The sequence below is a fragment of the Mesocricetus auratus genome, unplaced genomic scaffold (genome assembly GCF_017639785.1).
Source record: "Mesocricetus auratus isolate SY011 unplaced genomic scaffold, BCM_Maur_2.0 Super-Scaffold_4256, whole genome shotgun sequence".
NCBI lineage: Eukaryota > Metazoa > Chordata > Mammalia > Rodentia > Cricetidae > Mesocricetus > Mesocricetus auratus.
This window is the reverse complement of record NW_024429182.1, coordinates 13,361,644-13,373,088: the sequence shown is the minus strand read 5'-3', so window position 1 is coordinate 13,373,088 and position 11,445 is coordinate 13,361,644. Positions and strand designations below refer to the sequence as shown.

The 11,445-nt window shown below is 45.6% G+C and overlaps 1 pseudogene; it reads left to right on the top strand.

The window, feature by feature from the left end:
- The first annotated feature begins 655 nt into the window (after positions 1-655).
- LOC110341821 lies at positions 656-1,470 on the top strand (annotated as a pseudogene).
- The last annotated feature ends 9,975 nt before the right edge of the window (positions 1,471-11,445 follow it).

Below are 11,445 nucleotides of genomic sequence, written 5' to 3'. Positions count from 1 at the left end.
GGCATCAGAGGAAGTGGCCAGGGGAACTGATGATCCTTTATCTGCACCACTCTCAGGCTTTAATTAATTTGTTTTAAGTCTAGAATTATACAACTCCTTAGGAAAGCCCTCTTCCCCCTTTTATCTCCCCCTCCCTTCCTGTCTTATTGCTTTTTCTCTCCTTTAAGACTTTACTGCTTTCCTGGCCCCAGCCAGCACACCCCTTTCTTAGACACCCACTTACTATATATCTTTGGGTTGTAAATGGAAGCATCCTCACAGCTAGAACAAAGGCTTCCAGCTCATCTCCCTGGGAATGCAGAGCCTGCTGGCCTGTCTGCAACGGGAAAACCAGGGCATGATCAACTCTGAGCAGTGGTTGGGACTCCTGTCATGCAGGCCCAGCTGGATCACAGACGGACTCCAACCTGCAGGCAGCTGCTACCATCAGGCCGTGGGTCCCTCCTTTCCTCTCTCCCAACTCTCAGGAGAGACAAGTCCAGTCTGGTGGCACAGAGGATGGTGACTTGGCATGCTCCAGTGGCAGACGCCCATCCCAGAATCTGTGAAGGAGGGAAGTTCAATGGGCAGAACCAGCCTTGTTGTAATTTTAAAAAGCAGCATGAGTTCTTGGTACCTGTGGAGGCCTGCTGGGAACAGGACTTCTAAAAGGCAAATGTATCTGTGGGGCACGGCCATCTTTGCTGGCTATAAGTGAGGCCTCCGGAACCAGACAGAGCATACAGCTCTTCTTAAAATTGACGGTGTTTCAGCTAAACACTGAACTGAACTCCTGGAACCCAGTGACAGAGAGGGAGGAGCGATGAACAAGGGGGAGATCTTGGACCCCAGCCTGATGGCTGAGAGGCCAGAGTGGGACTGATCCAGATGCCCTGAATGTGGGTGTCAGTGAGGAGCCTCAGGCAATCTATGGGGTTTTTGGGTAGTAGATCAATATTTATCCCTGGCACACAAATGGACTTTGGGGACCCATCCCACAATGAGGGATGCTTTCTCAATCTGGACACTTTGAGGAGGGCCCGGGCCCTCCCCAGAATGAAATGACAGACTCTAGAGATCCCCCATAGAGGGTGTTACTCTCCCTGGGGAATGGAGTGGGGATTGGGTGGAGGGTTGGGGGAGGTGGGGAGGGAGTGGGTGTGGAGGGGAGGGAGAGGGAGCTGGGACTGACATGGGAAACAAGCTTGTTTCTAATTTAAATATATAATAAAAAAGTGTAAAAAAATGACGATGTTTATGCCAGAGATAAAACTGAATTCTACTTTGGCAAGAGGTGTGGTTATGTGTATAAAGCAGAAAACAACACAGTGACACCCCGGAGGCAAACCAAACAAAACCAGAGTGACCTGGGGAAAAGTAACTCAGGCCCACGGAAACAGTGGCGTGGTTTGTGCCAAATTCTGAAGCAACCTTCCTGCAAAGGCCATTGGACACAGAATCCATGTGATGCTGTGCCTGTCTAGTATTTAAACTAATGAAAAGTAAATAAAGTGGATTTGTGCTCTTGTAAAACAAACAAACAAACAAACAAAACAAAACAAACAAACAACCAGGCATGCAAGAGAAAGATGCCATTAGACAGAGCTTGGGTGGAGGGTTTTTTTTTTCAATTGGGGGAAAGTAAACGGGAAAAGACAGGAGGGGAGAGGGGAGACTGGCCTCTAGAGACAGGAGTGGCAGAAGAGAGACAGAGGTGGGGGCGGGATGGAGATGGAGGGCAGGGCCCTTTTAAAAGGGAATGTAGTGAATGTTCACTGGTGGTGCTCTTAGTGTCTGCAGCTGAGGGCAAATCCTGTCAGAACCCCAAGGACAGACCAGTACAGTCATTTGAAGGACTGGATGGGACCCTGTGGGAGCTTTCATGTGTATGCTGTTTGTCTTTTTAGGAATTAAGGTCTGGTGGAGGGTCAGGATTCAGCTGTCAAAGTACCTGAATATGTGATTCTAGCCTAGGGGACATGGGTTGGACAAGGACAGATGAGAGCAGCCAGTCAGGATCAAGCAGTGGGGAATGGTGGAGTTGGAAGCACAAAGAACAGGACCACTCAGCCTGGCATGAGAAGAGGCAGCCTCTGCTGGGGCCAACCTTCTCTCAACTCAGGAGACCTGTCCAGATGGACAGAAATGTGGGCGTTTTGAAACTGAAAATTTGATAATTAAACCTTTACTCAGTTGAAACAGGAAGTTGGTAAGACTTGGGTTCCTGTGTGGCGGGAGTTCTTCTGGAGACTGTGTAGCCTTGGCCTCTGGCATCTGAACTGATCCAAGCGCCCTGGTGGTGGAGCCAAGGGCTGAGAGGTGCTGCCGCCTGCCCTGGCACGCTCCCCATTTCTTCCTCTTGGGCCACTCTGTGCTATGAAGTTTCTGCATAGTAAATGAATCTTCCAGAAGGATGCTATGCATTTCTGTTTCAGCACATGTGCTACATTTGATACTCATGGAACTTTCTATACTGTTCCACCTGCAAGAACCAGGAGGGATCAGCACTTAAAGTCAAGACTTAGTACATCCACCCAAATTACTCATTTCCTTCAAAACAGAGAATGCTCAGTAGACACGAGTGAAAGGGGGATTTAGGATTTCTTGTATGTATGTAAAACCCAACAACATGTCTTCAGTCCAGGTTACTGGCAAGTTCTTTGATTTTTGCTTTTTCTTGGCAATGTGGGTTCTGGAATTGTGAACCCAGAAGGCCACCTCCCTGGGGACAGTGGATCTCACAGTTTCTCTCACTTTTCACCTTGGCACCAGCAGCTTGGCTGGATGGGCACAGCAGATATGGGTTAGCAGGTTTTAGAACTGGAGACAAGAGTATCAGCATCCACCCATGCTTGGTGCTAGCACAGGCCTTTCTGTGGGCGAGAGGCCTCAGCCTGACCTTGCCCTTAGAGATGAAGTAGAAGGAACCTGTAGTTTTATGTGGAGCAGAGACTAGTGACTAATTCTAATTCTCCACAGTGGCGATAGTCTAGGACAGGTGGTCATTTAATGGAGACATCCTCTTTGCCTGAAATTTCCTCACAGTCTCTGCTGTCTCTCTTCCTGCCTTATCAGTGCGCGTGGAGAAGCTTAAGCAGCCGAGCAGCTGCTTGGCAGTTCAAGGTCTAAAGCCGTGGTTCTCAACCTTCCTAACACTTCAACCCTTCAATACAGTTCTTCATGTTGTGGTGCCCCCCCAGCCAAAAAAATTGTTTTTGTTGCTGCTTCATAACTGAAATTTTGCTACTGTTATGAATCATGATGTAAATATCTGTGTTTTCTGATGGTCTAAATCAATCTCTGTGAAAAGGGCCATTTGACCCCCAAGGAGTCACAACCCAGAGACTGAGAACCGATGCTTTAGAAGAACTTGCTAATCACGGGAGTCTCAGCCACTTGAAGAGTGTTTGCTGTAGTATCTGTATACAGTGGGATCATTTGTGAAAGCAAGGGAGGGTCCTTGACAGGCTGGGTGTCTTTTTAATGGCTTTTCTTAATCAAGGCTCTCACCACCTTCTTGGCTTCCTGCATCTCCATGACAGTAGGGCCAGAGCTGTCTTCTTCTCCCTTGGCCTCTCTTCCTTTTGATGTCTTGGACACATGGAGGAGAGACAAAAGCCAACTTAATTAAAAGAAATAGCTTTTGCTCCAAGGTCTGTGTTATCACCAAAGGCCATGTGGATGCCCATGGTCTGTGTTGCCACATGAGAAGTCATATTGCTGTCTGTGGGCCATGGTGATGTTCGTGGTCTGTGTTGCTGTCCATGACCTATGCTGCCATTGAGGGCCATGATAGTGTCCATGGTCCACGCTGAGGCTGAGGGCCTTGTTGATGTCCATGATCTATACAGCTACTAGAGGAGTCCATGTTGAGGTCCATGGTCTGTGCTGTCACCAGAAACCATGTGGAAGTCCATAATCCAGGCTTTTGCTGACTCTAAAGGGCAAGGAAGCTGCTTCTGCAGTGGTATCTATGACTACAGACTCACAGTTGAGAATGAGAGATGTAGAATGTGTCTTAATCAGGGTTTCTATTGCTGTGAAGAGATACCATGGCCACCACAACTCTTATAAAGGAAAAAACATTTAATTAGGATGGCTTACATTTTCAGAGCTTTAGTCCATTATCATCATGGTACAACATGGTGGTGTATAGGCATGGTACTGGAGAAGGATCTGAGAGTCCTGTATCTTTACCAGCAGGCATATCCCAGTCTCTGGTACCAACCTGTATCTTAGCTACATTTCTATTGCTGTGATGAAACACCATGGCCAAAAAGCAAGTTGGGAAGGAAAGGGCTTATTTGACTTAAACTTCCAGATCATAGTCCACCACTGGAGGAAGTCAGAACAGAAATTCAAACAGGGCATGACCTGGAGTCAGGAGCTGAGGCAGAGTCCATGGAGGGGAGCTGCTAACAGGATTGCTCCTCATGGCTTGCTCAGCCTGATTTCTAATAGAACCAGGAACAGCAAGGATGGTATTGCCCATGATGGGCTGCCCACCCCATTGATCACTAATTGACAAATGCCCTACAGCTAGATCTCATGAAGGCATTTCCTTAACTGAGGCTCCTTCATCTTTGATGACTCTAGTTTGTGTCAGGTAGACACACAAAACCAGCCCATACAAAAGACTCCCCCACCCCCCAAAAAGAAACAGTCTAGACAAGAAGCCATTGAAGAAAACTCTTAAAATTACTATAGGGATGCTGAAATGTAGCTCTTGAAAGTTTATGGCTTCTGGCTGGGGTGGTGGCGGGGAAGGACTCAGTTTTCTTTAAGGGGTTGGTCACTGGGAGTTTGACCATGCTCCATTGAGAATATTGGCAACACAAAATGGACTCTCTCTTCTTCTTTTTTTCTGGGAGGAAATCACAAGGGTGTGGGGTGGGCAGACCTGGGATGACTGGGAAGTAATTGTGATTAGGGTACATTATGTGAGATTCCCAAATAATCAATAAAAATATTATGTTGGAAAAAAACCTGCACATTGAGAGTTTCCTATGTGCCAGGACTATGCATTAGTCACACCAACCTCATGATGATCATATGACATCAGCAGCACTGTTATCCTTTTCTTACAGATGAAGACAGTCGCTAAGGCTTGTTTACAGGGCCTCTCCTCCTGACCAGAAGACAACCTAGACAGATAACTGAAATAGAAAAAAAAACATATCTTAGTTCTCATTCATCTCTCAGAAAACCAAAGTTTTAAAATAAATAAAAATGTCTATCTCCAAAAGAAATTAAGACTTGATGAAATTAAGCAGCTTGTTTAAGGACACATAGTAAGTGGCAAGTGACACACACACACACACTCACACACACACCATAAAGCTTTTAAAAAATGTTCTGTTTTGGATCAAAGAGTTGCTTTTCTATTTGCATAGTTTTTTTTAAACCATGGTTAGCTGTTCTTGGAGGAAAGCAGCTTTCCTATGAACCACAGCTTTATTGCCTTGGCAAAGGTGGCGATCCATTCAGCTATGGCTTTATTCTCCTTTCCAGCTCTTGGGAAGAAACAGCCCCAGGATGCCTCTACAGCAGCTACAAAGCAGGCAGTGGGTGTGAGACTAGGGTGAACTCCTCTATTTTCTTCCCCTCCTTGTGGTTCCAGGCCAGCCTCCACTCTCATCCCCATCCCTCCCTTCCATGACAAGATGGGATGCACTAGACATTCTTAGCTATTGATACCTTTTTACAGCCCTGGAACAGGGTTGGTTACGTTGCCTGAACTCAGCTCTGGAAAAGCACAGTGATGACCCAAGAAGCAGGCAGTGTGTGGTGGCCTGACAAGGCTAAAAAGAGGCTTTGTGAGAGGGTCTTGTCGATAGAAGGACGGAGACAATTTGGCAGGAAAGGAGTGTTGTGCCCAAATTCTGAACCCCAAAATCACCAAGAGGCCCATTTCGATGCAAAAGCAAGGAGTCTTTTATTGTAGATGTTTAACGAGCTAACCCCATTAGCTCAGGCCCTTCACCCTGTCACCATGGCGAATGGCTGGAGAAAGACCCTGAGCAACCTCAAGGCAGGGACCTTAAAGGGCAGCATAAGGGGAGTGTCTAGGGGTATGAAACAGTCTCAGGATTGGTGCGCTTCCAGGTTTGGGTGACCTGCCCTGTGTTGATTGGTCAACTGGTTGTTATGGTCCATAAGCCCTCCCAGGGCGGTTGCTATGTTCTGCATGTCACTGTTGTGCACTGTCTGTAAAGCATACCCAGAGCTGTAAAGCACAGCCCTGCCAGCTAACTTCTGATTGGTTTCTTGCCATGAGGAGGGCATCTGACCTTAGTGACCAGGACAGGAGTGGCAAGATCATGCAAGCACATGTTAGCCTGTAATGGCTGCTAAAATGGGGAACTGGTCACTACAGGAGGTGGGAAGGGACAATCTCTTCATTTAGTAAGAAAAAATAGTAGTGATACTGTTGCACCATGATTACAAAGCCTGCTCAAGATAAGGGTTGGGCAACCATGTAATTTTTAAACACGGAGTGATTGTAAAATTCAACCAGGGTTGAGAATCATTGGTTTTAAAATGAAATCATTCTGCTTCTGAGCTAATTATGTTCTCTGTGCAAATCAATGAGCCCAGAGGCATTGTAAGGGGACCATTGAAGCATAGATTTACAAGTTGGAGCCCACTAATTGGTTTGTTGTTATGATCAGAACAATTGGGTTTCTAGAAAGTTCTGAGGGAGAAGGAAGATGAGGGTCATAGTATGGAAGAAGTCTGCTAATTCAGCACTTGCTGGGCCCATGCTGGGAATTCAGGATAGGTGGATGTTCACATCAAATCTTGTGAGTCCTGCTGCTCAGACAAGGTTATTTATAGATGAGGAAGCACCTAGAGATGGTAAGCCTCCTTTAGACATTGGTCAAGATCTCCTCACTAGTCTGGCACCTTGGGAAAGATTAAGACATTAAAGGTATCATCGTAAGTGCAGAATATGGTTGATGGATGTCAGTCTGAAAATCTTAATGTATCTCCAAACTAAAAGTGGGCAGTGGTGGTGCACGACTTTAATCCCATCACTTGGGAAGCAGAGACAGGCAGATCTCTGAGTTCAAGGTCAGGCTAATCTACAGAGTGAATTCCATGACAGCCAGGGCTGTTACACAGAGGGACCCTGTCTCAAAAAACCAAAACAAGCCAAACATACAAAAAAGAAGAGGAAGAGGAGGAAAAGTTGTGGTGAAGGAGGAGGAGGAGGAAGAGGAGGAGGAGGAAGAACAGGAGGAAGAAGGAGAAGGAGAAGAAGAAGAAGGCAACAGCCATTATAGAAATCTTACATTATAGGAGTTTCCCTAGAAAGAACATCATGTGTTTCTGTGCCTCAGGGTGTGCAACATGATGGATGGGGGCTGATTATGCTGTCCAAAGGTTACCAAACTGGTTTTGGTAAGTCTAATGTCTCAGGGCCTCTGCCCACTGTTCTAGTGGCTTGGAGAGGACAGATCTATGCATGGAGCCATTGCTGGAGACGCAGGTCCCCTGGTAGATGAGGGCTATCCTTGCAGGAGACAGGGTCTGAAGCTTCAGGTTCTGCTGGATGCCCCAGGAAGAGTCAAGATGGTTCAAGATGGGTCTGATGAGGACAGAGGCCAATGTTGTTCACTTTGACCCTGCATACTTGCAATGGGAAGGAGTAGTGCTCCTTGGGGTGTGGCTAGACACTTGGCAGATGCCAACCACTCTAATTCAACTGTAAATCCCCAGAATGGGAGGTGTGCTTCCTCCCCTCTGCCAGTCCATTAGGACAGCTGGGCGCTGGACCCTTGCATTGGGCCGATGGCCTAACTAGAGGACACTGACATCCTTGCCTCCAAATCTAAAACACACTCAGCCATTTCTACTTCCTGGTGACCTCATCCACCAGGCTGCTGGTGCCAGGGTGAGGAACACAGACTCCAGAGCCAGACTGGGTCACTCCTACTTGGGCTACTCATTGGTGGCTGAAATGCTACAGTATTTAATTTCCTTTGCCTCATTTCTATTATTGATTGAAGAAGTCCTATCACCTGCCTTTAAAAGTATGCTTTCCGGAACAAATTAATTCAAGCTTGTAAAACACTGAGAAAAGTGTCCAGCCTTGTAAGGACTCCGGCATTAATGGCTGTTATCCTTTGTGGGTGGGAGGGTCTAGAAATATAAAAACTTATGATAGCCAGGTGTATAATAAGAAAATGTGAAGCAATTTGGGTTTTGGTAAAATCTCAGCACTGACTTGATGTTAACAGACATGGATAGATAGCTTCAGGCCAGGAAGCCAGCAGGGAATGGCTGTGCTGTGGCTGTCTCCACCTAAAGAGACATTCCTCAGCAGATATTGTTGCCACATGGGAGAGATGTTGAAGGACAGGGTTGTAATCAAAGGCTTTAAACATGTCCTCTTAGTCTTTAAACACTGGTTAGCTCATCTGTGTGTTTTCACATCATCGTGAGGACCAGTTTGGATATGCCCAGGCCCAATCTTCCGTGCAGCTCCTTTCTTTAGTGTTTTGTTTGTGATCCAAGAATGTGTAATTTCCCCCTGTTATTATGTGTCCATTACACATTTGTTAAGGGTCTGCCTGGTATCTGGGACTGTGGGGCCCCTAAAGGGGACGGAAGACACAGCATCCCACAGCTGCAGGTGCTTAGAGCTCTGACGTTCTCACTTGCTTGTTTGCTGCCTCCAAAAGTTTTGGAGCTTGGACTGTGTCCCACAAGACTATTGTAGTGTCTGAACATCCTGTATTTGGATGTTTGCAGATATTCAAATTCTGATGAGGTCAGTGGATGAGTGCGAATTCATTATGACTTCATCTTTATCAAAAAGGGGGATCTGGGCAAAGGCAGACACAGACATACAGAAAGGGGGGATCTGAGCAAAGTCAGACACATACACACACACACACACACACACACAGGAAGGTGATCGGGCAAAGACAGACAGACACACACACAGGAAGGTGATCTGGGCAAAGACAGACAGACAGACACACACACACACACATACACAGGAAGGAGGATCTGGGCAAAGACAGACCGACAGACAGATAGACAGACACACACACAGGAAGGTGATCTGGGCAAAGACAGACACACACACACAGGGAGAAGCTACATAAAGCTGGAGGGAGCGTACCAGCTGATTCATCTACAGTGGGGAGGAACATGGATGACTGACAGCAAACCACTAGGAGCTAAGAGGCACAACCTTTCACAGGCTTCAGAATGAACCAAGTCCTACTTCCTAATCTCAGATGTTCAGCTGCTAACTTTCCATTGCATAAGCTACACAGTTGGTGACATGTTGTTATAGCAACCCAGGCACACTAACACAGCTTGGTCTTAATTCTGTGCATTTGACACTATTTCTCTGTGTAGATGCCAAACTTCTTGAAGGTAAGAACTGTGTTTTACATGATTATATTTCTTATTTCAGAAGTTAGGGTTGAAAGTGTTGCCTACTGAAGATAGAGGTTTCTGTCTGCCTAGTCCCACAACCACTTCAACCCCAAGTAAACACACAGAGACATATTAATTATTAAACTGTTGGCCAATGGCTCAGGCTTCTTATTGGCTAGCTCTGTCTTAATTATTAACACATTTCTACTTATCTATGTATTGCCATGAGGCTGTGGCTTACCCGTAATTCAGCATGTTACTCCTTTGGCAATATGACTTCTCCTCCCCACCTCCCTCTGCCCCTCTCCACAGCCTTCTCCTCTTCTGGTAACCCCGCCTATCTTCCTGCCTGGATATTTGCCAATTAGTGTTTTATTCATCAATCGATAAGAGAAACATATATACAGAAGGACATTCCCCATCATCCCACTGTGAACAATGTTTAGTGAATGAGGAGAATAAATGAATTAACAAAACAAATAAAAAATCATAGATTCTATAATTATTATTAGATGAATTTTGGGGTACAATGTACTTGATTTGGTGAAATGAGAGGCACCTGGCATTAGAGTCAGTCACTGTTCTTCCTGTGTGTACTTAGGCATGGTTTTCAATATTCCATTGTTGGGTTTCTAAACCTGAAATGAGAGTACTATCATCTATTTGGGAAGGCAATTGTAATAGTTAGATAAGACTGGTGTGTTAGTGTTTAGAAAATGGAGCCTGCACCTGAGCTGTGGATGACTTTCAGTAAATGACACTCACTCCCATCAGCTAAAACTATGTTCTCCCCAATCAGAGGGTCCTCTGCTCAGCATGTTAGCCTGTAAGACAGTCCAGTGGCTTGTCATCAGGGCCACATTGGCAGTATGAAGGAGACACAGGACACCAGAGGAAAGGCACATGACTGCGAGTGAGGAGTAGGAGCCGCAGAAGCACAGCGGTCCAGGGATGCTTAGCACACAGGCGAAAGTTCCAGTACACCTGGAAGGTTTGGATGTAGCACTGCTTATAGCAGCAGTTCAGCATGGTAGCTAAGTTGAATCTTGATGATCCTTGTTATTCAACTGTCTTTAAATGCTCCCAAGAAGACAGTGAAAGTCATGAAATATTGTACAGTGGTTGCCATCGAAGTACATGAATGCAAATTGATGGCATTGTGACATTCCGACAACGAGAGTTTCAGTCACCTGAGAGCATGCCAGGGATGTCAGCTGCCGCTCCTCTCTGACGGACACAGAGGTGCAGTTCTGTGGACTCAGACTCCTGTGGATGTGGTTGGCATTCGACCATGATAAGCACCTGGGGTGGCTCCTCTACTCTGTGGCCAGCCAGGCTGAGAGATCCTGGAGTTGCTGCGTTGTGCCTAGATCTATAAGCCCACTAGTAGACAGGAAGGCTGGCTACGTTCCATAGGTCTTCACAGCTGCAGTTTTTAAAGATTTTATTTCTAATTGCATGTATATATGAGTGTGCCTGTGTGGGGTGTGTGCAAATGAGTACAGGTGCCTGCAAGGGTCAAAAGAGGGTGTTGAATTCCCTGGAGTCAGAGTTACAGGTGGTTGTGCAGTGTCAGTGTGGGCTCTGGGAACCCAACTTGGGTCTTCTGTAAGAATACTACAGTTCTTACTGGCCGAGTACAGTTCTTAATGGCTCCAGCCCCTGAAGTTTTAAATATGCACAACTCTTCTTGTGATTGGGAAATACAAATGTATTTAAAAGTACAGATTTACTAAACAGAATACATTTGGTATACTTGGATTTAAATATTTGATTTTTTACTTATTTAGATTATAAGATTATTTACATATTAGAGATTATTTAAATTTTGATTTATTTAGACTTAAAGTGGAATTTATTACAGGGACTTATACTACAGTCAGGATAGCTGTATTTTTAAGGATAGCTCAGGTATTTTTCTTGATCAATGATTTTAGAAGTACAGGGTTTGTGGACGTTGATTCAGAGTCAGAAGCTCATTCTTGTGTAAATTCCCCAATATTAATAATCATACTAACGAAAATGCTAATTAGTCGTGTTCATTTCCTTCGGGGGATTCTTTTTGAGAGG